Here is a 24,393-nt window from a genome sequence, read left to right on the forward strand (position 1 = left end):
AGTCCTCTAATGATATAGTTTCTACAAGGCATCTAATTTGGGCATAGAATAATCAAAGCACCCTATAGATGCGAGCTATTTCAGCCTGTTCTCAAAGTAATTAATATCTGAGCATGACTGGAAGGTACATCATATTTATCTATCCATCAGCGGAAGAATTTTTTTAGATATGCCTTTTTATCAACTATCAGTCACAGTCATCAGACACAGAAAGTGTCACGGCTAAAATGGCCACTGTTTCTTTAATGCGAATAAAGCTGGGTCAGCATGACTCAGTGGCCTGCAGCAGGTTGTATATATAAAGTGAGAAATGTTAGTTTGTGCTGAGGCTGGTGTTCGGGTTGGTTGGTGCTGGTGTGTATAGTTATTCAGTCGTGTTTTGCACAAAGACTTTTAAGAATAAAACTCTGCAAGGGTATTCTCGTGGACTCTTTTGTGCCGACAAGGGTCCGAGGATCAGGCTGAGGAGACAAAGGGAAGTCAGAACCCTTTCCTTCTTTTTTCGCTTTTTACAAACACTGACAGCAAGGAGGAGGAGGAGGAGAAAAAGAAGAAGAAGAATAGATGGTTTATGCAGAAATGTCAACATTTTTATATGCTTTGAGGCTTGAAGAAATATTGAAAAATGTTTGAAACCTTTCTGTTTGTTTGAACATTAACCTGAAATGTCAAGTTCTGAAATGATGAAAGTCAAAAGTGAAACAAATTGACAATGTTCCAGTGAAGTCTGTAAGTTCAAATGGGGGAACCATATTTGAGTTTAACTTCCCATTACACTTGAATATGTTTAAAGAGAGCCCCTGTTCTCAGGCAAAAGCAGCACCAGAAAGAGGTGCTTTGCAATGGAGTGGGGTGCGTCTTAACCCTTTCTCCACCTGCTGCTTCTTGGCTCTTAGTCGTCCTTCCCAAAGGCATTTTTTGATCACAAATACTGGCATTTAACATGTAGTAATGACCTCAACAACATCTTTTCACCTTGTTTGAATTGAAGGTGGACAGTAAGACACTTCTCTACAGGCAAGAAACACACTTTTTCTGGAGGTGTCCAGTCATCATCCTGGAACAATGTGGATTCTCAGTGCTTGTGGTGACATCCTCTGGCTGGTGAGGTGCTATATTTTTGCTTAATATTTTAATATGCTTCTATTTCAATTTTTTTAAAAGAAATGTTTAGAATCAAGAGGAACAAACAAGATGCATTGCATGCAATGATCAGCCTGAGGTTGGTCAGATTCTCTACCCTGCTTCAGGGTCAGAGGAAGGGTGGGGACCCACCTTAGAGAGTTTTAGGCAAGATGACTTTCTGCATTCCAAAGCATCTCTGAGACTCAGCACAACAGGGGAAAATCCCCTCCCTTTTCAGCATGCAGGAGGAAAGTATAGGGCTTGCCCCCACATTTGTGTATGCATTTAGAGGTGACTGGAGGGTCTTTAAAACCTGGAATGACAAGACAATCAAGACCACATCATCTCCCTTAGGGAAAGGCGGGGTCAATGTCAAGCACACAGTTTGTGGACCCCTAATGCCAAATCTATGCCTGCTTCTTTGGAGCTTAATTCCTATATTTGTATTTCTAACCCATCGCTAGCATTCTTCTCTGCAATATCACTGGAAGAATGCCATTTAGCTCTATCTAGAAAATTGCTTCCTTTTCACATATGGATCAACAGAATAATAAAATTAGATCATCCCTCAGCATTTTTATAATCAAAATGTAGAAATCATATAATTGTTCTTTTAGTATAATAACTTCTATGTTATGTAACAAATACGTGCGTAATGAGATCTGTCTTTTAATGAATTAAATTTGAATGGAATATATTGAAATATTTAACAGGAGCAACCTGGAGCATTAAAATAAGCATAGCAAATTAGGTACACATCTTCTTGCTGCTTCGGAAGATATAGCTTTGTTTGCATGTGTGTTTTTACTGCAGACCTACAACCTAACATTAGGCCTGTTAATGCAAGTCTACATTTAAAAATCAACACTTCCTTCCCCTCCCAGTTACCCCCAAACTTTAACCTTTAAAAGGCTAAAATATGATTTAAAATGATACAAGAGAAGTAGATGGTGGCTTAGAAAGGAGTACCAAATAACTCTCTGTAAAGTTGGTACTCACTTAGTGATGTGCAAACTGTTTCATATATGCTTAGGGTTGCCATATTTCATACCCAACAAACAGGAAGTCTGAAGAAGTGCATGCACATGAAAGCTTATACAGTGGTACCTCGGGTTACATACACTTCAGGTTACATACGCTTCAGGTTACATAAGCTTCAGGTTACAGACTTCGCTTACCCAGAAATAGTGCTTCAGGTTAAGGACTTTGCTTCAGGATGAGAACAGAAATCATGCTCCGGCGGCGTGGCGGCAGCAGGAGGCCCCATTAACTAAAGTGGTACTTCAGGTTAAGAACAGTTTCAGGCTGAGTACGGACCTCCAGAACGAATTAAGTACTTAACCCAAGGTACCACTGTACCCATAACAAACTTAGTTGGTCTCTAAGGTGCTACTGGAAAATTTTTTATTTTTATATTTATTTATTTCGACTGTGTCAGACCAACATGGCTACCTACCTGAAGGAAGGCATCCCTTAGTGATACATCAATGCCATTTTATGGGGCTGTTCCATGCACCACACCAAGACCTCTCATATAGAGATCTTGGGTAGTATCCAGCAAAGTAGTTATGCTAATGCGATGGAACTTCCCCTTACTTTCCTAGCACTGAATGCCCCTATGCGCTCCTCTGAGGCTTTAGACCATTCCCAGAACAGATTTAGGAGGCATGTGGGGAACTTGCAAATAGAGGAAAGGCAGCGGAAGTTTTGCTGAGCTTAAAAGCTGCTGCACATTAGAAGAACATTGCAAATGAGACTTTGGATCCTGGGGTTTTGAGCAAGATCCACCAAAATTAAGCACATTTAAATGCCATTGATTTTAATGGGAAAGTTGATGATGTGCTTACTTTTCCCCATTTGAAATCAATGGGACTTAATAGTGCTGAACTATGGAAGGATTGGACCCTTCATCTTACATACATTGATGTTTCGTATATTATTATACAACCTTTTAAACTCCCATTCCTCCCACTGTTCTTTCCTTTCTTTTGCATACCCACATTTCCTTTCTTAGCATATTAGGGAAGAAGAAGAAAACATAAAAGAATTTCCTTACAGCCATTAAAAGAAACCCTAATGATCAGTAGAAAAAAGAGCTATTTGGGGAAATTACAAATAAATGAAACAGTGTTTTGAAATGTTAAATTCTTGATTAATCATAAAACTCTATGAACACAGTCTGAATTTCTTCAAAGTACTTGGCATTCTCTGTTATAAAGAAAAGGTCTGATAGGCTTTCTGGATCATACATAACTTAGGATGTAATTGGGTTTTCTGTTCTTCCACCCAATAATTAATTTACCAGCTCCAGCTTATACCAAGTTTGCTTACAAAAAACCTCCACTTGTATATTCTAATAATTTAAGGGTTTGTTTTTTTCCTGAAAGTGTAGTCTCATTTTGTAAGGAACCAGAATTAACTTTTTAAAGATATAGGTATATGGAAATGTTTGAAACTCAGATTGTCAATGACATTGTCAAATGTAATTGAATGCTGAATCTATGTGAAATCACTCTTCGGTTCTAGTTCAGATAAGTTCATCATGTAATGATAACTGAAATGGCATGTTATGACTTGGTTGTACGGAATGGCTCCCACAGATCTGTTATTGCATGTTGAACTTTTTATTATTTGACTTGAGAAATCACCCCCTTAATTCTTTATGTCAGTTGGTCCTGTAACTATTTAAAGGCTGCAGTTTAAAGCGTACAGTTAATAGAAAGTGTTGAAAAGCATGGGATACACACACACACACACACACACACACACACACACACACACACACATATGGAAAAGCTAATGTACAAATGGAAAAAGCTCTGTGGTTTTCACTCAAAATTTTCTTTTCAGTAGTTGCCAGTGCAGTAGAACAGAGCCACCCTCCTCTTATCAGCAGCATCTCTTCAGCTTGTTTGAACAGGACAGGCTTGGGTGGAGGCAGGGCAGCAGTGAGGTCATGGCTTTATAGATGTACTGGCAGGAGCACTGGACTGGCTCCACTAGTTTGTCTGTGCAGCCTTGTCATTGGCACTGTCCTACCCTTCCCACTATGTGATGCCTGTGATGTGAGGGTGGCTGTGCCCCACCACAATATGCACCTTGCATGGTAGAACATTGCTGTGTGATGGACTAGAAGCCCCTTCCCCCTAAAGCTGACTCCCTAAATCCAGAATGCCTCTGATGAAGAAAACACTTCGTGCTCCTAAGAACACAGGACGTTTCACTGAGAAGAGCATGGAGGATAGAGGCAGAAGGTGGTACCCAATCCATTCCTTCTCTCCCCCTCAAGCGAGTCCTACATCATTGCCAAATCTGCTCTGGAACCCCTAGAGAATTTGGGGTGTGTACGGTGGGAGGAGAGGAGGAAAATGTTCCATTGAACAAGAATAAATGCTCATGGTGGTGGAATGTTCATGTTAGCACTACTTTGGACGCAACCCGGAATTAATGATTAGACCTTTGCATCCTTTTTCAGCTTATGACAACATGGGTGGGACCTGTCAGTAAATGCTGTAATGTACAGTGATACCTCGAGTTAAGTACTTAATTCGTTCCGGAGGTCCGTACTTAACCTGAAACTGTTCTTAACCTGAAGCACCACTTTAGCTAATGGGGCCTCCTGCTGCCGCCGCACCGCTGGATCACAATTTCTGTTCTCATCCTGAAGCAAAGTTCTTAACCTGAAGCACTATTTCTGGGTTAGCGGAGTCTGTAACCTTAAGCGTATGTAACCTGAAGCGTATGTAACCCGAGGTACCACTGTATCCTCAACTTCTAGTAAGTGTAAACACCTGTTCAGGGTTCCTGCCAGCCAGGAAGACCCTCCTTCAGATAGTATAAGCTGTAGGAACATAAGGAAGGCATCCCAGCCTCTGGTTTTCAATTTCCCCACTGATATTTAATATCCCATAGCTACTGCTCAGTCCTCAGTGGAGGAAGTTCATCCCCTTACATCCCCTCACCCACTTAAGATTGCTTGTACTTCTGCATATCTCAGGTTTCAGTATGCTCTTACCTCCCTCTTGTTTCTCAGTGTTTCCCTTTGGGCTCTGCTTCTCTCAGCACTCACCCTCTGAGTTCACTATTAGAGCCTATGACAGCATGTGCCTCAAACTGAGTTCAGACAAGCAAGAAACCAATTGCTGCTCATATAAAATTGTCTTGTACTTGGTCCCCTTACAGCTTTATTGTTGAAACAGGGACATCATCTGAAATAGTTCACCGGTTTCATTGAACCCAAATAACATGTGCTTGTTACAGAACAGTTTCGATGGGCAAGTATATGCCTCAGTATGAAATTCAATTCTCTCCCCCCACACCCTGCATCTTCTGGCTACTCTTTGAAAGTTAAATAAGTCATTGCACTTTATAAATAACTATTGATATTTCACATAAGACACTCTAAACATACTTCAGGGCACAGGCCCTATCGATTTAGTCATTACTTTCAGCATTTTCTTATTTACCTCATCCAAGAGTTGCTGCATGCTGTGTTTTGAGATAATTCAACAGCTGAATTTTAAATAGAAGAACCAGTCATATAAGCTACCCAGTGAAATGAGCACATTAAGTATTTTTATACCTAATGTTACTGTGATTTTTTGCAGAGTCACAGCTAAGCAAATGTGTATCTTTACTGGACCTCTGTACAGTAGTCCAGTAGCAGATGAAGAAGAAAACTTAATTTATATTTTAGTTTTTATGGGTTACTTTTACTGCTATCTCAGCTGCTTTCAAAAATCACAATTACCTTCTGTCAACATGATCGCAAATCACTTTTTTATATACTAATGAAATCATATTTTTATTAATGTAAGCATATATACAAAGTCAGACCACTCTGTATCTGTCTAGTGCAGCAGGGGTTGCTAACTCTGGCCCAGATGTCACGGGAATCCAACTCCCATCAGTTCCAACCAGCTTGAAACATTTGCGTTTAATGCCCTAAACTGCTTAGGTCCCAAATATCTGAAAAACCATTTCCTTCCCTACAGACTTTCTCCAGTGCTATGATTGGCAGAAGAGACTTCTAAGTTATTCTGCTGCCTTCAGAAGCTCAGGTGGCAGTGGCCCAGGAGAGGACATTCTCTGTCGTGAAACTCCCTCCCCACAAATGTGCATATGGAAATGTTATTATACAGTTTTTGGTGAAGGCTAGAGACAGACCTCTTTACCCTGGCCTTTGACACCCCACTTTCAGGACCCATCCTATTCTTTGTAATTGTGTTTTTTAATTGTAAGTTCTTAAACTGTATTTTAAAATTGTTGTAACCCACCCTGGGACATTAGAGTGAAGGTTGGGAAAATCCTTCTCCTAAACATCACCATTGTCACCATCATCATCATCAGGCCATAGAATGCCATCTTCAAATATTTGATGGGCTATCACATAGGCCGAGGATGGAAGCCAAACCAATGTCTGCAAATAAGATAAAAGGGATTTCTGCTAAACATTAAGTGAGCTATGAAGCAGGCTACTATGGAAGGTAATAGACTTTCCTTCCTAAGAGCTATTTAAGCAGAATCTGGAAGGCCACCAAAATGCCTTTGTGCTCCCTTCCAACTCAATATTCTGTAATATGCTTGTTGGTATTTTAGTCTATGATAACACTGTGGTTGTGCCCAGTGTAGCTCCCTCTGAAAGAGCGTTTCCAGGAGAATATGCTTTTTAAAACTTCTAGTGACTCCTGAGAGATTCTTCTGATGCCAAAGAGTTGGCAATTTTGACTTTATAAACATCCCATTTCAAATCTAAACTCGGCCTTCGAGATCTATCACCCATGGTCTACATGAACCCATGGCACATCCCTAGAGCTATCAGCTTGCAAACTGCTTCTGTAGTGACTAAAATAAATATGTGAGTTTACAAAAAACAACACCCCACCAAAAATATATGAGCAGAACTAGCTCATTTTTTTTAGTCCTTTCCTCCCCGCAAAGAGAGGTCAGCAGCACCTTTGCTTTCTTGCTTCTTTTTCTCACCAGTGATGCATTTTCAGCCTGCTTTGAGTGCAAGAAGCATGAGATTAGACAAATGTGTAATTACTTCTTGACCTGCTCTCCTCTGTTATACATTTTCATGAGATGCCATGATTCATTATTTGCATTGATATGTACAGAAGGCTGGGGCTGCTTCGTTGATATTCATTTATTCAACAGTCTGTAATCTATATTTAATGGAGTACCAGACTGTGGCATAATAAACCGTTTAAAAAAGATAGCTGCTGCTTACACGGAGGTTATTGCTTGCATAACCTGTACTTATTTTTCATTACAGACCTAAAAGAGGGAAGCATAATTCATACAAGAAAATGAAGTTAACATTTAATGGTTTAAAAATGATAGTGTGCTATAACACCGTGCAATACGCTGAGTGCTTATAAAACAAAGCAGAAAAAGACCAAAAGGAGAGATAGAATAAATACAAATAAAAGGAGCATTTATACAGTATCATGGCTGCTTACCCTGAGCAATATGTTGCATTTTGTGGACAGCTTTTCCCTGGAAACAGGTAGGTCCACAAGTTCTTTGCTTGCTCCTCTCATTGTTCAGACCACGCGATTCCCCTCCTTCATTTCTCACAATGACTTCCAAGGCATTTCAGGATCCTGGAGGGATGAGGAGGACTTCCTTCCCTTCAAATCTCTCTATGCCTGTGTCTCCCTACTTATCTCTCAGATGTCATTAGGGATGTTGAAGAATTCTGACAAACCAGAATATGAAATGGCCAATTTTTGCTTATTTATCCCATGTCTGGAATGGAAATCAATCCAGTGAATATGTTTGTTATTTGCTGTTGTTGCTGCTTCCAGTCCTCAAATGATTTGTAATTGATTGTGTCCCGCCCCCCGCCCCCCGCCACCCTTTGTGTTGTGTTTCCTTTGCATTGGAATAACATAATGACAATGTCATACGTATAATTTAAGAAATTAATTACATAAATTATGTAAGTTTTGTAATTTGCCCCCAACAGACAGTGCAATGAGTAACATAGTTTTTTTAGTATAACAAACTGCAGTGGAAAGGAGACAGTGCTGCAAACGATAAAAATAGTGTGCAATGGAATATGATGCCTTCTTACACCCCCAGCTCTGTTCATGACCTTTGGTCATCCTTCTCCACCACTCTCAAGTATCCAAAGTCTCTTTCTCTTTTAAATGGCTCCTCACTGTCTGCCGTGCCAATTACCCTCACCTATGACCTCTCTTCCTTCATATACCACCTCAAAATTCACATGCCAAGTCACTGAAGGCTTTGACACACAACCATTCAGTGCCAAACTGCATAAGAATGTACAACAAGCCTTGGTTGATCTGGCTAGTGGCCCATCTAGTTTAGCATCCTGTTCTCAAAGTTGACAACCAGATGCCCATAGAAAGCCAGACCAGCAAGCAGGACCTGAGCAAAACAACTTTCCCCTTCTGTGGTTTCCAGTAACTGGCATTCAGAAACATATTGCCTCTGACCATGGAGGCAGAGTATAGCCATTCTGTCTATCCTAGCTAGTAGCCATTGATAGTCTTGATGTTAGATTGATTGCTTGAATGCAATCAACATGCAACAATATGGCTTCAAGGTACATTTGGTCCTGGGGAAGCAGACTCATCTCAGATGTAGCCATCAGGTAGAAGGGGTCTAATGAGAGGGACTGGGAGAAAAGGGGATGAGAGAGAGGGAGAGAAAGTGGAAGCAAGGTAGTTGAGGCCTGGCTCTCCAACCTCATATCTTTTTAAATCTAACTCAGGTTTATCATTCCAAAGTCTCCAGTCTGCCTTGTCCCTTTTTGATTTCACTTTCAAGCAGTAACACTTGCCATCAATACAAATGACAGGGCAGTATTGATGCTCCAAGGGCCTTTCAATGATTAGCTGCCAGGTTTGTCCAATTCAAAGAGCTTTGCTGAATGGAACGATGAAGAGTGAAGATGAAATCACCAGCCACGTCCAGTATCATCAATCTCCTGGGATTGACAGCCACAAATAGCAATAGATGTCATGGACAGGTATTGTTGTTCAGGGTCCCCCTTTGAAAGACAAAGTACATTGGGATTAAGGCAGCCTTTTCCCCTTTGCCTTCCTCACTGTTCCATCCCAGACCAGGGCATTTTCCTCCTGACTGGCTTTTTAAAAAAATCTCACTTGCTAAACCTATGTATTATTCATGAACATTGCAATGAACCTAACCAGATTTTTTGCAACATACTGAGCATCTGCATAAATATCCCTGAAAGCACAGATCAGATCACAAGTGTTTATTAACAATCACTTTTGTCATAGTAAGAGAAATTAGGCTTTATGGATCATGTTATTTATGGATAAATGAACTCCATAGACTTCCCATGTTCTCTTGTTAATGTGATAAAACCTCAGATTTATGGGCAGAAATGTTCAAGAAAGCAATTCATTTTACAGAGCTATTGTCTAGGCAAGATTTCTGGAGGCAGTGAAACTACAATTCATGGTGGTGATGTGTTTGGCCACCTTGATCACTATGACTGGGCAACAAATGTGTTGTTCACAACCACAGAGTTGTTTTTCTGGATTTTTGGGAAGCCCTTTTTTGCTTTTGGAATTCAATACTTATTTACTGTACTTTAGGAAAGGTGACACTCCACAGAACTAACCTCTTTGAATAATATCGGATTGCAGGGGCTCCTTCTAAGGTGAGCATATTGCCTGCCTGCTGTAGGAATGTCTGTTTCCAATATGCCCTGCTTGTATATTTCTAAATAGAACTAATATTCTGTTTATTAGTTAGAACCTTCAACCCACAACGAGTAAAGGAATTTGAAACCTTGACCATTGCTCATAGACTTCTCATAGACCAGGCAGAGGGCCTTCTCTGTAGTGGCGCCCACCTTGTGGAATGCCCTCCCATCAGATGTCAAGGAAATAAATAACTATCTGACTTTTAGAAGACATCTGAAGGCAGCCCTATTTAGGGAAGCTTTTAATGTTTGATGTTTTATCACATTATTATTATTATTATTATTATTATTATTATTATTATTATTATTATTATTTCTGTTGGGAGCCACCCAGAGTTGCTGAGGAAACCCAGCCAGATGGGTGGGGTACAAATAATGTATTATTATTATTATTATTATTATTATTATTATTATTATTATTATTATTACACTGCTCTGGAAAGTGGGGTGCACATGGGCAAACTGTCTTCCAGGGATACTCATCTGCCATTATATCTTATCATGGATGGAAAGGATGCCTTATAAAGTGCTGAATAATTCCAGGATTTTGGAGCTTGAAAACTACTGAAGTGGGGAATTGCAGGATAGAACCAGGAGAAACATGCAGCATACAATTGGTATCTTAAGACAGCAGGAGCACAACATGTAGAGATATCACCCATTCTCTCTGAATGAGTACACATGAAGAGCCCCTATGGATCAGACCCAAGCGCCATCTGGTCCAGCATCCTGTGGGCAATCAGATGGGAAGCCCACAGGCAAGACCTGAATGCAGCAGCATCCTCCCAACTTGTGATTCACAGCAACTGGTATTCAGAGGCCGCCTGCCTTTCTGGGGGGGGGGGGGGCTAAGAGAACTTTTAAGAAGTGCCGCACAGGACCTTTTTTTGGATTGAGGCTATGGACTTTCACACACACTGTGGTCAGGATGCAGACTGAGGGCCCAATTAGAAAACGTCCCTGTTGGTGAATATTCACATCATTTTTTCCCAAACACACGTGTGCTGCCTCCCCTCCTCTCCAGCGCTACTTGATGCCAGCATGCTGCGTGTGCATGCCTTGCACCAAGTACACATGATGTCATCACGTCCCGTGGTGTGCTTGTGCCATGTGCACATGCTTCAGGGCATGCTGATGTTACTCGCACATGCTGCAGGGGCATGCTGGGATGTTGTGCATATACCCTGTAGCTTGCACAGATGATGGAAGCATGCCCCACAGAACTTTGAGTGGGCCCAGACCCTTCATTGAATTTTTTCAGGTGGTCCTTGCCCTAGGTCCTTACCCTAGTTGGTGCACTTGCCCGTATACCTTCCTGGCAAGGAAAAAAATGCTCTATCAGGGCTATGAGAGCACCTACTTCCACCTCTTCCACCTTCCCTTTCTCTATCTCCATAGCTCTTGGAATTTTGGGCGAGGGAAGTGGATGAAGGTGTCTCACAAAAAGATCTATCCTTTGGGGATCAAACAATGAGATGCTCATGAAATCCATGGTAGTAGCAAGATTGTAGAAGCTGTGCCATTAATGAAAAAAAGGATTCTGAAACTGAAGAGTAACTGTCAAGGAATAAGTTCTGTTTTCAGTGAAAGGTTTTCTTTTAGCCATAGCGCCGTGACAAAGAAATCAGGGTTGGCGAGAATGTCATCCTTTTCCATATGCCACCTTCCAGATTACAGTGGTGCCTCGCAAGACGAAATTAATTCGTTCCGCAAGTCTCTTCGTCTTGCGGTTTTTTCGTCTTGCGATGCACGGTTTCCAATAGGAATGCATTGAAAATCAATTAATGCGTTCCTAGGGAAACCGCCTTCAGACCAGGTCCGGGGACAGTCTGTCCCCGGACCTCTTCTGAAGGCTGGGGGGGGGACAAGGGCTTTTCTTCCCACCCCCAGCATTTTAAAAAACCCTGGGACAGCGGAGGACTTCTCCGCTGTCCGGGGCGATCTTAAAATGCTGGCGGGCGGCATTTTAAAATCGCCCCGGACAGCGGAGGACTTCTCCGCTGTCCGGGGCGATTTAAAAGCCCCTGGGAAGGCAGGCAGGGGGGAGCAAAGACTTTCGCCCCCTGCCCGCCTTCAGAAGGTGTTCCCGCCCCCCGCCCCACTTCGGAACAGCTTTCCGAAGTGGGGCGGCTGGGCCAGGTGTCCCCACCCCCCTCCCCACTTCGGAACAGCTTTCCGAAGTGGGGCGGCTGGGCCAGGTGTCCCCGCCCCCCCTCCCCACTTCGGAACAGCTTTCCGAAGTGGGGCGGCTGGGCCAGGTGTCCCAGCCCCCCCGCCCCACTTCGGAACAGCTTTCCGAAGTGGGGCGGCTGGGCCAGGTGTCCCAGCCCCCCTCCCCACTTCGGAACAGCTTTCCGAAGTGGGGCAGGTGGGGCAGGTGTCCCAGCCCCCCCGCCCCACTTCGGAACAGCTTTCCGAAGTGGGGCGGCTGGGCCAGGTGTCCCCGCCCCCCCTCCCCACTTCGGAACAGCTTTCCGAAGTGGGGCGGCTGGGCCAGGTGTCCCCGCCCCCCCTCCCCACTTCGGAACAGCTTTCCGAAGTGGGGCGGGTGGGCCAGGTGTCCCCGCCCCCCTCCCCGCTTCGGAACAGCGTTCCGAAGTGGGGCGGATGGGGCAGCTGTTCCCGCCCCCCCTCCCCGCTTCGGAACAGCGTTCCGAAGTGGGGCGGATGGGGCAGCTGTTCCCGCCCCCCCTCCCCGCTTCGGAACAGCGTTCCGAAATGGGGCGGATGGGGCAGCTGTTCCCGCCCCCCCTCCCCGCTTCGGAACAGCGTTCCGAAGTGGGGCGGCTGGGGCAGCTGTTCCCGCCCCCCTCCCCGCTTCGGAACAGCGTTCCGAAGTGGGGCGGCTGGGGCAGCTGTTCCCGCCCCCCCTCCCCGCTTCGGAACAGCGTTCCGAAGTGGGGCGGCTGGGGCAGCTGTTCCCGCCCCCCCTCCTCGCTACGGAACAGCGTTCCGAAGTGGGGCGGCTGGGGCAGATGTTCCCGCCCCCCCTCCCCGCTTCGGAACAGCGTTCCGAAATGGGGCGGCTGGGGCAGATGTTCCCGCCCCCCCTCCCCACTTCGGAACAGCGTTCCGAAGTGGGGCGGCTGGGGCAGATGTTCCCGCCCCCCGCTTCGGAACAGCGTTTTAAAATGCTGGGGGTCGGCAGCGAACGCTCCCGACCCCCAGCATTTTAAAATCTCCCCGGGACAGGGGGAGATTTTAAAATGCTGGGGGTCGGCAGCGAACGCTTCGCTCCCGACCCCCAGCATTTTAAAATCTCCCCGGGACAGAGACTTCTCTGCTGTCCCTTGGAGATTTTAAAATGCTGGGGGTCGGCAGCGAACGCTTCGCTCCCGCCCGCCAGCATTTTAAGATCGCCCGGGGCAGGCGGGGGGAAGGCAGGCGGGGGGGAGCAAAGACTTTTGCCCCCTGCCGGCCTTCAGAAGAGGTCCTCTTCTGAAGGCCGGCTGTGGGCGAAAGTCTTTGCTCCCAACCGCCAGCATTTCCCTATGGGCTTTCGTCTTGCGATGCAAGCCCATAGGGAAATTCGTCTTGCGAAGCGCCTCCAAAACAGAAAACCCTTTCGTCTTGCGGGTTTTCCGTCTTGCGAGGCATTCGTCTTGCGGGGTACCACTGTATTTGCAGACCAACAACACCGAGGATGGCTATCACTTGCAAATAGTTATTTGGCTTTATGATAAGTGAAGAATGGAGATGGACCAACACATGCTATTTTTGTGTTAGTTGGTGACAGGACTGATTGCAAAGTGACAGGCCCAGAGCGCCGGGAGCAGTATACACAAGACAGCAACTGTCACACAGGCTTTGCTCTGAGTAAACATACTGGGACTTCAAAGGCTTATGTCCTCCAAAGGCTCCTCCAGTTATTTGCTTTGAGTCCTTCTTTCCTTCCTTGCTGCTTTTGATTCTCACTTTCTTCTGATACTCGCCTTTGATTCTTCCCTTCATTTCTCTGTCTTTCCATCACATATTACTGAAGTCAATGGCACCTCTTAGATCGGCAGCCATTAATCTAAGTGCATTGTTCTCACCAATTTTTTAAAAAATCAGTTTCATCACCGTTATTTTGTTATACCTCTGGATTGCATTGTAGGAGTGAAAACTTTTTTGCCACTCTCTGAATTCCTTTCCTACCGAATTGCCTTCCATTCTTCATTTCCTTATCTCAGTGTTCATTTTTCTCCCATCCCTTTGACCCCTGCCTTCTTTCCGTATTCCTTTCGTTTCTTCTTCTCTTAAAATTAAAATGAAAGAACTCTGTTTATATTGAGGCTGGAAATTCTACCAATACCTTTAAAGGCAGAAGTGACAGGCAAATTTCAATACTGAAAGGTACATATCTCAGCCAGCGCCTGCTCCAATTGAGGCCAGAGCTGTGTGTTCTGAACCCTTAAAAAATTAAAAACAAATTATTCTCCAAAGGTGATTATATTCTATGTCAACAAAAGCCACATTCTTTAATTTAAATTATGCATCTTTAGCATATTTACATATATAGGCTCATTTTGCATAATTTATGCTGCTTCTGCTAGTCAAGGGGAAGAGGGAAAAGAACTGAACTAAAAAGTACTGGAAGTTTTGCTTAGTCCAAACGTAACTTCATGAATTTTGTGATAAACAGCCTAAATATTATGAAGCTTATATTAGCCAGAAACATGCTCACTTGGGGTGGGGGGATGAATAGGAGATTTTTAAAACCCCTGACGTATCAAATTCTCATGTATCTGATACCCTGGAAATATGGAGAAAGTAGCCCTGTCTGTGATTGTGAGACCAAAACATATATTTTAGAGTTTTATACTGAGGCAAACCATAGGTTCATCTAGCTCAGTACTGTCAACACCGACTGACAACGGCTCTCAGATTTTCAGATGAGCCTCTATTCTAGCCCTATCCGGAAATGCTGGGGTTTGGACTGGGATCTTCTACATGCAAGCAAGTGCTCTACCAGTGAACTACAGGCCTTCCTCTTACAAGGCCTTTCCAGCAAATTAAAGGCAAGAAGTTTCTTCCTTACCAGCAGCATGCTTGTCATGCACACTTAATGGAGGATTGGTTGTTTTCTATGGTGTATCTGGCCATTTGGCCTTGCTGAAGGAGGTTAATATGTGTTTTCTATAGCAGGGAAGAAACCTTGCACAGGAGTCTGGAGTAGGAACAAAACACACTTCAAAGAACTAGATAAGAGTGCTTAATGACAGGCAGATTTGGGGAAACACATGGGGACAAGGTGCTTAGATCAGCTGCTAGGGTGACCACATGAGCTCTGAACCCTTGCGCCTCTTCGCTGATAAAAACTAACAGGAAGGGGACAGCAGGCTAGGCTAGGGAGGTGATTAATGCTTCCTTGCAAGAGGGGATGGTCCCTGCTTGCTTGAAGCAGGCAGTGGTAAGGCCGCACCTCCAGAAACCTTCATTGGATTCAGAAAATCTAAGTACGTAAATACTGAGCGGTTTCTGATCTTCCCTTCTTGGGCAAGGTTTTTGAGTGGGTAGTCACTGACCAGATCCAGATGCTTTTGGAGGAAACTCATTTTCTATATCCATTTCAATCAGGGTTTAGGCCTGGTTTGGGCACAGAAGCTGCTTTGGTCACCTCATATGATGACCTCTGTTAATAGAGAGATGTGTCATTTTTAAATTCTCCTTGACCTCTCAGGGGCTTTCAATTCTATTTGGATGTCATTTCCAGAGGGTGATGCTTGGGGAGTGCTCTTCGGTCCGGTGGAGGTTTCAAAGTTGGGTTCCTCAGGGTTCAGTTTTATCCCCTATGCTGTTTAGCTGTAGATGCTGTTTGTCATTTACATGAAACCACTGATTGGGGGCCATCTGGAGCCTTGGAATACATTGCCTGCTATATAACGATGACACACAGCTCTATTTCTCCTTCACATCTATAGATATGGCAATGGATGTGCTGGACCTCAGTAGTGGACTAGATGAGAGCCAATAAACTGCAGCTCAGTCCAGATAAGACCCACTGTTAGTGGGTGGTTCCCTAGACCAGATGGATGGGAGGTTGCCTGTTCTTGATGGGTTTACACTCCATTTGAAGGAGTGGGTACTCAGCTTGGCGGTACTTCTGGAGCCACTGCTGTTGCTTGAGGCTTAGGTGGTCTCATTGGCGCAGAGTGCCTTCAGCTAGTAGTCCAGCTGTGCCATCATCTGGACAGGACTAGCCCAACTTGTGCCACCTAGGCACAGGTAACCTCTAGGAATAGGCAACTATTCCAAAGCAACTACTCTATACCAAACTTAAAAATGGAAAGCATCATGCTGGTGGTCAACAGAAGAGGTTCAAAGACTCTCTCAAGGGAAATCTTTAAAAAATGTAGTATAAACACCGACAACTGGGAAACACTGGCCTGCGAGTGCTCCAATTGGAGAACAGTCTTTACCAAAGGTGTCATGGGCTTTGAAGACACTTGAACTCAGGACGAAAGGGAGAAACGTGCTAAGAGGAAGACATGCTTGGCAAACCCTCACTGTGATCAACTCCTGCCTGGAAACCTATGTCCCCACTGTGGAAGAATGTGTGAATTCAGAATTGGTCTCCACAGTCACAGTTTTTGTTTGTTATTATCATATGCATTTTTTGTTATTATATTGTAATCCACCCTGTGATTGTCAGATGAATTTAATAGAATTTAACCAATCAACCAATCAATTACAACAAACACAACGGCTATTCAAGAGGTCCTAATAGTTTATTGCAATGGACCAGTCAGCTGTGTGGTGTTTCTTTCTCTGTATATCGGTACTGCTCTGAAAGCTGATCACCTGGAAGGTGCTGAGAGCCAGAAGAGGTTCTGTTCAACTGTTCAACTCCCTTAGGGGTGCCCTGGTTTTGTCGTGAATCAGAATGTGTCCAAATAAGGGAATGTATGACTATTTATTCAGACTAGTCATGCAAGATTCTTCATGTTTTGAAAGGAGGGGGGATACTAAGCGGAGAGGGGACGAATTCTCAACAAACCAAGGGGGGAAAAACAGGTGTGTGACTGCAGCTAAGTTATCAAGATGCCCTCTATATGCTCCTGTTTCCATTTCTTAAATTACATTTCTCCTGACAAATCCATTTTCAGTCATGGTAATGAGCAGATAAACAAGGGATAGCGCAGGAGAGGTTCAGAAAGGAACCTTTCCCCATCCTCCTTCCTTTGGGAATATTTCAGTTGTTAAAAATGTATGCCTTTAGCCTTGAGATACGCAAGCCATATGCATAAATAAATAAGTGCCTGACTTGAATGTGTGGCACAAAGCTCTGCAGTGCTGAAGAGATTGGGGGGGGGGGCAGAGGAAATCAATTGCTCCTGACTATTGAAGATGTGCAATTATTGGGTATTGTAATTAGATAATGAAAGACCTGCTCCTAATAAATCTGTCTTATAGGTTTCATGGCCATGCCTAACCAAGTGTGTGAGCGTTTCTCTGAGCACAGGGCTAACAAATAAATAAATAAAGTTATTTGGCTCTTTTATTTTTTTGCAGATGGAGACCTCTGTTCTTGCTATTAAATATGATATAACCTAACAAAATGCAAGCTTGGATTTGTGTGAGAATCCCACTTCTGACTGACCTAGAATCAGGGCTTTTTTCCAGCTGGAACTTGCCAAAACTCAGTTCTGGCACCTCTCAGGTGGGTGCCATTGCCATTATAAGAGAAGGTGTTCATGAAGTGTTCCAGCACCTCTTTTTCTAGAAAAATAGCACTACCTAGAATCCTTAGCTATTGAAATGCAGGCAAGCTGGGGAGGTGAAGGACAGACCCAAAAGCTATTAGGGAGGCATAGGAGTGGAGGGTCCAAATAAATGTATTATTTCTATATAGGCTCTTTTGGTACAGAATTCCAATGGAACGGCAACCACAGTGCTACAAACCTCTTGTGGGAGACACACATCATGCATCAGAACACCAGTGTTTTCTAGAAAGAAAGTAAACAAAAGTCCCATTGTTGATTACGTTGCTATTTTTGAAAATCATGTTGTCAGAAACTCACTGGCCAATCCTAATTGTCAAGCTCAATTGCCTCTCCAGTTGCACTGATCTCAGGCAACTCACTGCACTGAGGCTCTGGTGCCGTTGAGTCTTTTCTGTGACATTAATGGTCTAATTCCATCCATTTCCTTTTCCCCGGGGACTTGCTCTGACAGTGAGCTGGAAGGAGTTGCAAAACTGCCGCCAGTGCCAGATTTATGTAAATTGTAAGCAGGCTGAAGCCTAGGCCTCTAAATCTAGGGGGCCTCGCCGGCCAGCCCATTCCCCAGCAGGCAATCTCCCCTCTCCTAAAATTGCAAACCCAAGGCTTCATGAGAGGGCAGGACAACTTGGGCCTCTAAATCTAGGGGCCTCGCCAGCCTGCCTGCTCCCCATTGCCACAGACTCCCCTATCCCAAAATTGTAAACCCAAGACTTCACGCAAGGGCAGGGCAATTCAGGCCCAGCAACAATGAGACACAGGGCTAGCCAGTGGGGCCCAAATTGAAGCAGTGGGGCACAACTTGATTTTCTTTTTTGTAGGGCCCCAGTTCACAGCCAAAGTCTGCAAAATCTTATAGATATAAATCTTATAGATTGCCCCAATTTGGCCAAATCCCTCCAATTGCCTTAAGGTCAGCCCTGTTGAGACTGTGCAAGGGTTGGACTGACAAGCCCTGCACGTTCTAGGTCCCTGGTGTTACTATTCAGAGTACAGACTCAAGGACCTGTTATGGAAATAAAGGGGGGCACTTATTGGAAATCAGTTTTGTCACCTCTGCCCCCCCAAACCCCGAGACAATGAGCCCAGGCACCTTTTATTCACAGTCACATAAGCACTACAGCATGGCCATAAACCTGTACGTTCAACCGCTGAAATACACACCCAATATGTAGCAATGGAGATTTATGTTGCTGCTTTATGAATGAATGCTGTGTTTTATGAATGGACTCTGTATTTTGTGAATTACCTAAGAGCCACCAATAGGGAGCTCTAGAATCTGACTGCTAACCAATTGGGTACTACCAAACAGCAATCCCTATTCTGAAAGCAGGGAATGCTTCAGCTCAGCCTGAAGCATTCCAAAATACAGGCCAAAAGAGAACAGGTCTGGAAAGAGCGAGGCATACAATGGGCACCACCAGTGAAAAGGCCCTGTTCCGTGTAGCTCCTGCCCTGTCATTTGATTGGGTGCCCACTTGCCCTCCTTCTTGATATGGAATGCTCTCTATTGAAGTCTCCAGGTCCAGTACAAAGACCATAAGAAGGGAGAGAAAGGACCTTGAAGTTCCCAACAGCTCTTAATCAAGCAAGCACACAGGTCATCTTTGTCACAGTCAGGACGCCTATGTCCTGGCCAGGCCTGCATCCAATCTTGTTTTTGTACAATCTTGTTTGTCCTCAGTAACCAAAATTATATTATCAACACATATGAGCAGAAAAGTTGTTTTCCTTCATTTGCAAGGAATCGTACAAAACAAAGTAGTACTAATAAAGAAAAGTTCAGGGTGGCAACAGAAAGAAAACTAAAAATTGTTTTGCAGTTCATCAAAACTATCCAGCAATCTCAAGTTATAGGAAAACTGGTGCTATTAACAGGAATCCTTCTAGTTGGTTAACTGGTTCTGCAACTTCCATGCACATGATGTGTGATGCTAATTATTTTCCCCAAGAGTTAAATGATAACTAATCAGTGGCAGTTACAGTTACAAATGGCAATAAAATAGCTGGGAAAGGAAGAGGAGCAGGCTTGTTCAAGTGGGTTGCAGGTAGAAATACTGTTTGTAATGAAGTTAGAGCAGTAGTTTACTTTGCTCAAATTAACAAATAAGAAAGTTTTGAGAATTTAAATTCTAGATTAAAATTGATTACTTAATTGAGAAGGGGATTGTAACAAAAACACTGGGATCTAATTAGAATAGTAGAGTGCCTGGTATCTGGTGGGCAGACCAAAGCACTCGTCAGGAGAGCTATGAGATTCAAGGATTCAAGTGAGGGTCAGATGCCTTGTCAATCGCAGCAGGTATATAACAGGAAGACCCGACCTGCGCAGGCCTGCGGCAGGGGAGGGGCCTCACAAGTGGAGTAGCCTAGGGGCTCTCTTCATCTAAATCTAGCCCTGACTGCTGCTGAACATTTCAATTCCATCCCTTCCTTCTCAACAGTCTAATTCACTCCTTGATGTTTGCTTTAGTAATTTTGAAGTTACCCGTTTATGCATTTGCGTCCTAATCCTTTGTTTCTCATCAGTATGGCTGATGGCTGATTTGAATGTTATGACCTACTCCCTGTGGAGACAGCCACAATGCACTTATCCGTGTTTGCACTTTTCACAGTCAGCATAACTTTTAAATCCCACTTACCCTGTATGTTGTCCCATACTCATGCAGTGTCTGTATACCCCTAGGAGTGCCTGCACTGATAAGCACAGGCATCTATGGACCAATGTACAAGCAGCAAGTATTTTTCATTAAACAACAACAACAAACACTCTAATGTATAGAGTGCCAACAAAGACATACATTTTTTAAAAAACAGCCTCTGCATGAAAGCATAAGATGGGCCTTAGATAATGTCAGCATTAAGCAAATGAGAATATTTTTCATTTGTAAAGGAATAAGAAAGAGGGTGCTACCATTAGGCAGACTGAGACAGATGCTAGCTGGTAGATGCCAGAGGTGCTGAGGTGTTGGAGGATAGAGCAATGTGTGCCATTCAACCTACCCTGCAAGTCCTTAGCTAGGTTGATTTAAAATAATGATAATGATAATGATGATGATGACGACAATAATAATAATAATAATAATAATAATAATAATAATAATAATAATAATAATAATATATTTATACCCTGCCACTCTGGGCAGCTCCCAACAGAATATTAAAAATGCGATAAAACATCAAACATTAAACAGGGCTGTCTTCTAAATGTCAGATTGTTGTTTATTTCCTTGACATCTGGTGGGAGGGCGTTCCACAGGGAGGGCGCCACTACCGAGAAGGCCCTCTGCCTGGTTCCCTGTAACCTCACTTCTCGCAATGAGGGAACCACCAAAAGGCCCTGGGAGCTGGACCTCTGAGCTTTACTCGCAGCAGAGCATTGAAGGAGCCTTTACTTAGAAGGGGATTCTTTTCTCCAGTAACTTCTGGAAGGACATTGCTGAAATAGGTTCTCCCAAAATCCAGGGGATTTGGACAATAAAAGAAATACTTGCCCTTTAATGGAAGGGGGGGGGGAGGAAATCTCACATTCTCACTTCTGCTAAATACCAGGGAGCAAAAGGCATATAAACTTTTAAATGTTAAAAGTCAGGATTTTAAAATCAATGGGGTATTTAATAGAATCAAGCTCAACACATACAAAAGCAGGGGGACGTGACTGCTGAATTTAGAATAAAAGAGTATAAAAGGCTAGACATAGACCTAATTAAAAAGAGGCTAGCAAAAGGGGAATTAAAATAATGTGGCTGATGATGGCTCCCATAATTATGGATCAAGTCTCAGTGTCGGAGAAATTCATGGATGAAAATGCAAGCAATCTTCTAAGTATACCATACAGATCTTTAAACACACACACAAACACACACAAATGTGGACTCAACATTAGTAATTAGACCAGGAATTAGACCAGCTGTGGAAATGTTAATGGAGGGAAATTGGAAGAGGGTCAAAGTAAACAAACAAACAGCTTCACAACCAAGTCCTACACACATTTACTTAGAAGTAAGTAACATATTAGTTTTTGTTATGTCTTATACATTTCTGGTAATATTTTGCTTTTATATTTTGAAGAAGTTTATCATTTCTACAAGACATCTGTTTTTTAAAACTGAAGTTAACTATTTAGGATGTGGGTGTGCACGTAGTTAGCCTTGCCTAGGGCACCAAGTAGCCTGGCACCAGCACTGAATCTGCCTATGCACGGATCACAACAGAAGCAGACTATTGGTTCTGTTTCCAACCATGCTTTGTGGGGAGAGTGGGGTAGGAAGCCATCAATTTTACTATGTGATCTTGGGCCAGCCACCAGCTCTCAGGGAAGGCCAAACTACAGTGGTTGCAACACAGCTGAAGTTCCTCTTCCGAAGCTGTCAGAGAACAGGGACCCGAATATTAAAACAAAAAAGTGATACTGGCAAGCATATGCTTTGAAAAATACAAGATCAAAATATATTTTCTTACAGAAATTATATTATTCAGCTTCACAACAACCATAAATGCCTTGGTAGGGGAACCCTTCTTTTCCCCATGATCTCCAAGGCCTTAGTGTTCTGGATGTTGTGGCTATGTCATTTATCAGAATCAGAGAGGAAGGGACAGACGCCATAGGTATTTAAGTGCTTGTCATGAGTTAGCGACATTTGCTCTGTAAAAGAAATAAAATGAAAAGGGGTACTTTCTGCGCCAAAGTAGACTATGCATGAGTGTAGATAAAGATTTCAAAGAAATAAATGTTGGAACTGGGAAAAAGGAGGTACATATTATTTAGGCAAATATTGAGGCAGATTATATCTGTGGGTAAAGACAGATAAATGTAGAGTTAGTTGGAAGGGGCCATGCGGATTGTCTAGTCCAAGACACTAAATTACAGGGATCTTTCACCCAATGTGGGGCTTGAACCCACAACCCTGGGATTAAGAGTCTCATGCTCTGCTGACTAAGCTATCCAGCCACTGATATTGACATTTAGGAGGGGAACAAACCACTATCTCTTTTGTCAGGGGTAAACTTATGCTCTTACATTTTTCCACTTCTTAAAATGGAGTCTGCAGGAGACAGCTTAAAATGGAAGTTAAAATATGCTTAACAGAACTGTCATAAATAGGTGAGAACACCACAGTCTGTCCAGAAGGAAATTTTGACAGCCTGTGTATTGCCTAGAGCTGTCATCTATCTGTCAGCATCCCCTACCTGTTGGGGAACATCTGGTAGGGAGAGCACATAGCTATCTACCAGTGCTACTTCTGAGTTTCCTTGGAAGGCCCTCCTCTGTCTTCTTTGATCAAAAGTGTATTACCTGATGGCAGTGAAAATAAAATTCACAGATATTATGTGCTGCTGTGCAATAGGTTTGATTTCCCTAACATTTGACAGTTTTGTGGGACAGATTCACAAAGTTTTCATATTGTACAAATGAATCTCAAGAGCATCAGACTGTAACTCAGATATGGGAAAGGATTGTTTTGTTTTGTTTTGTTTCCTGCAGTGAAAAGCAAATATGCTAGGGATTAGACTTAGTGGTTTTGAAGAATCAGGCCCAGCCATCCTTCTAAATGCAGAAGGCTTTGCAGAATAGCATCTCTAGGTAAGTGGGTGAAGTGAGAGACTTTTGCCTAAGAACCTTGATGCTCTGCAGACTGGTGTAACAGTGAGGTAAAAAAAAAAAAAGTTTTACACACAAACACGGGTGCCACACAAAATTGACCAAGCATCAGCCAACTCTGTTTTCCAGAGTTGGTTACCACCCAATTCCATATATCATAACCCTAGTGAATGCTCCATAGGCATAGTAGCAATTTTAAAAATAAACTTTAACTGAGCACAGTACACTCTTACCTTAATTGTTGGCCACCTGGATTCAGTACAAAGAAGAGCCACTGGCATTCCTGATGGTACAAAGTAGAGCTTCTGCACTTAAATGGAGTTTGAATCAGAGCCCCAAATTTCAATGCCATAGAACATTTGAGTAAGCATTTTGCTACCAAATATCTTCAGAGCCTTTCCTTATTGTAATAGAACTTCATCAGTGCCCCTGTGGTTTTCTGTGCCTTGACTTTCACTGCTTCCATATGACACTTCCAAGAGAGGGTTCATTAAAGAGTACACCCAGATATCTAAATAAATGAGTTTGTTCTATAGCAGGCATAGGCAAACTCGGCCCTCCAGATGTTTTGGGACTACAACTCCCATCATCCCTAGCTAACAGGACCAGTGGTCAGGGATGATGGGAATTGTAGTCTCAAAACATCTGGAGGGCAGAGTTTGCCTATGCCTGTTCTATAGCTTGCTGATCCAAGCACCATCCATTCCTAGGACTGTATCTGCCAAAAATCACAATATTGACTCTTAGAGTAATTTATAGATAGGCTTTCCTGTTTACAGTATGCTGAACACCTCCAAGAGATTAGTGAGGCCCAATCCAGAAAGAGAGATGAGCACTAAATCATCCGCATACATTAAGATTAGTATCTTTCTTTTCCTAATTACTGGAAGTGTGAGTTTGCATTGGCTAAATATGGCACTCTATCATTAATATATAAGCTTAAAATTTTCTGTGTCCTTGTATAGCAATAGCAGAAGTTTTCAGTTGATGTTGGCAATCTGAAGTTTCTTCCACAGCCTGTTTCAAATAATAGAGTCAGATGCAGCAGAAAGGCCAATAAAGGCTACATAAAGACTTACTGTTCTTAGTATGGTTCAGAGTAAAAAACTGTTCAATGTTACTGTGTCGTCCTCTAAACCCCACTTGTTCTTCATGAACAATGTGGAAGGAGATACCATGAATATAGCTTTGAGGAGATATTTAGCATGTTAATTGGCTGGCAGTTTTGTGGATCATTCTTATATATTTTCTTATAA

The 24,393-nt window shown here is 43.2% G+C and overlaps 1 long non-coding RNA gene across 1 annotated transcript in view; it reads right to left on the reverse strand.

The window, feature by feature from the left end:
- The window catches only part of LOC308588806, a 32,129-nt gene that overhangs the window by 7,196 nt on the left and 540 nt on the right, over positions 1–24,393 (reverse strand). Inside the window, exon 2 of the long non-coding RNA XR_014008896.1 lies at positions 7,590–7,828. This is a non-coding gene — a long non-coding RNA (uncharacterized lncRNA). The remainder of the gene's footprint in view (positions 1–7,589; positions 7,829–24,393) is intronic.

The sequence above is a fragment of the Podarcis bocagei genome (genome assembly GCF_964188305.1).
Source record: "Podarcis bocagei genome assembly, chromosome: 1".
Taxonomy (NCBI): Eukaryota; Metazoa; Chordata; class Lepidosauria; order Squamata; family Lacertidae; genus Podarcis; species Podarcis bocagei.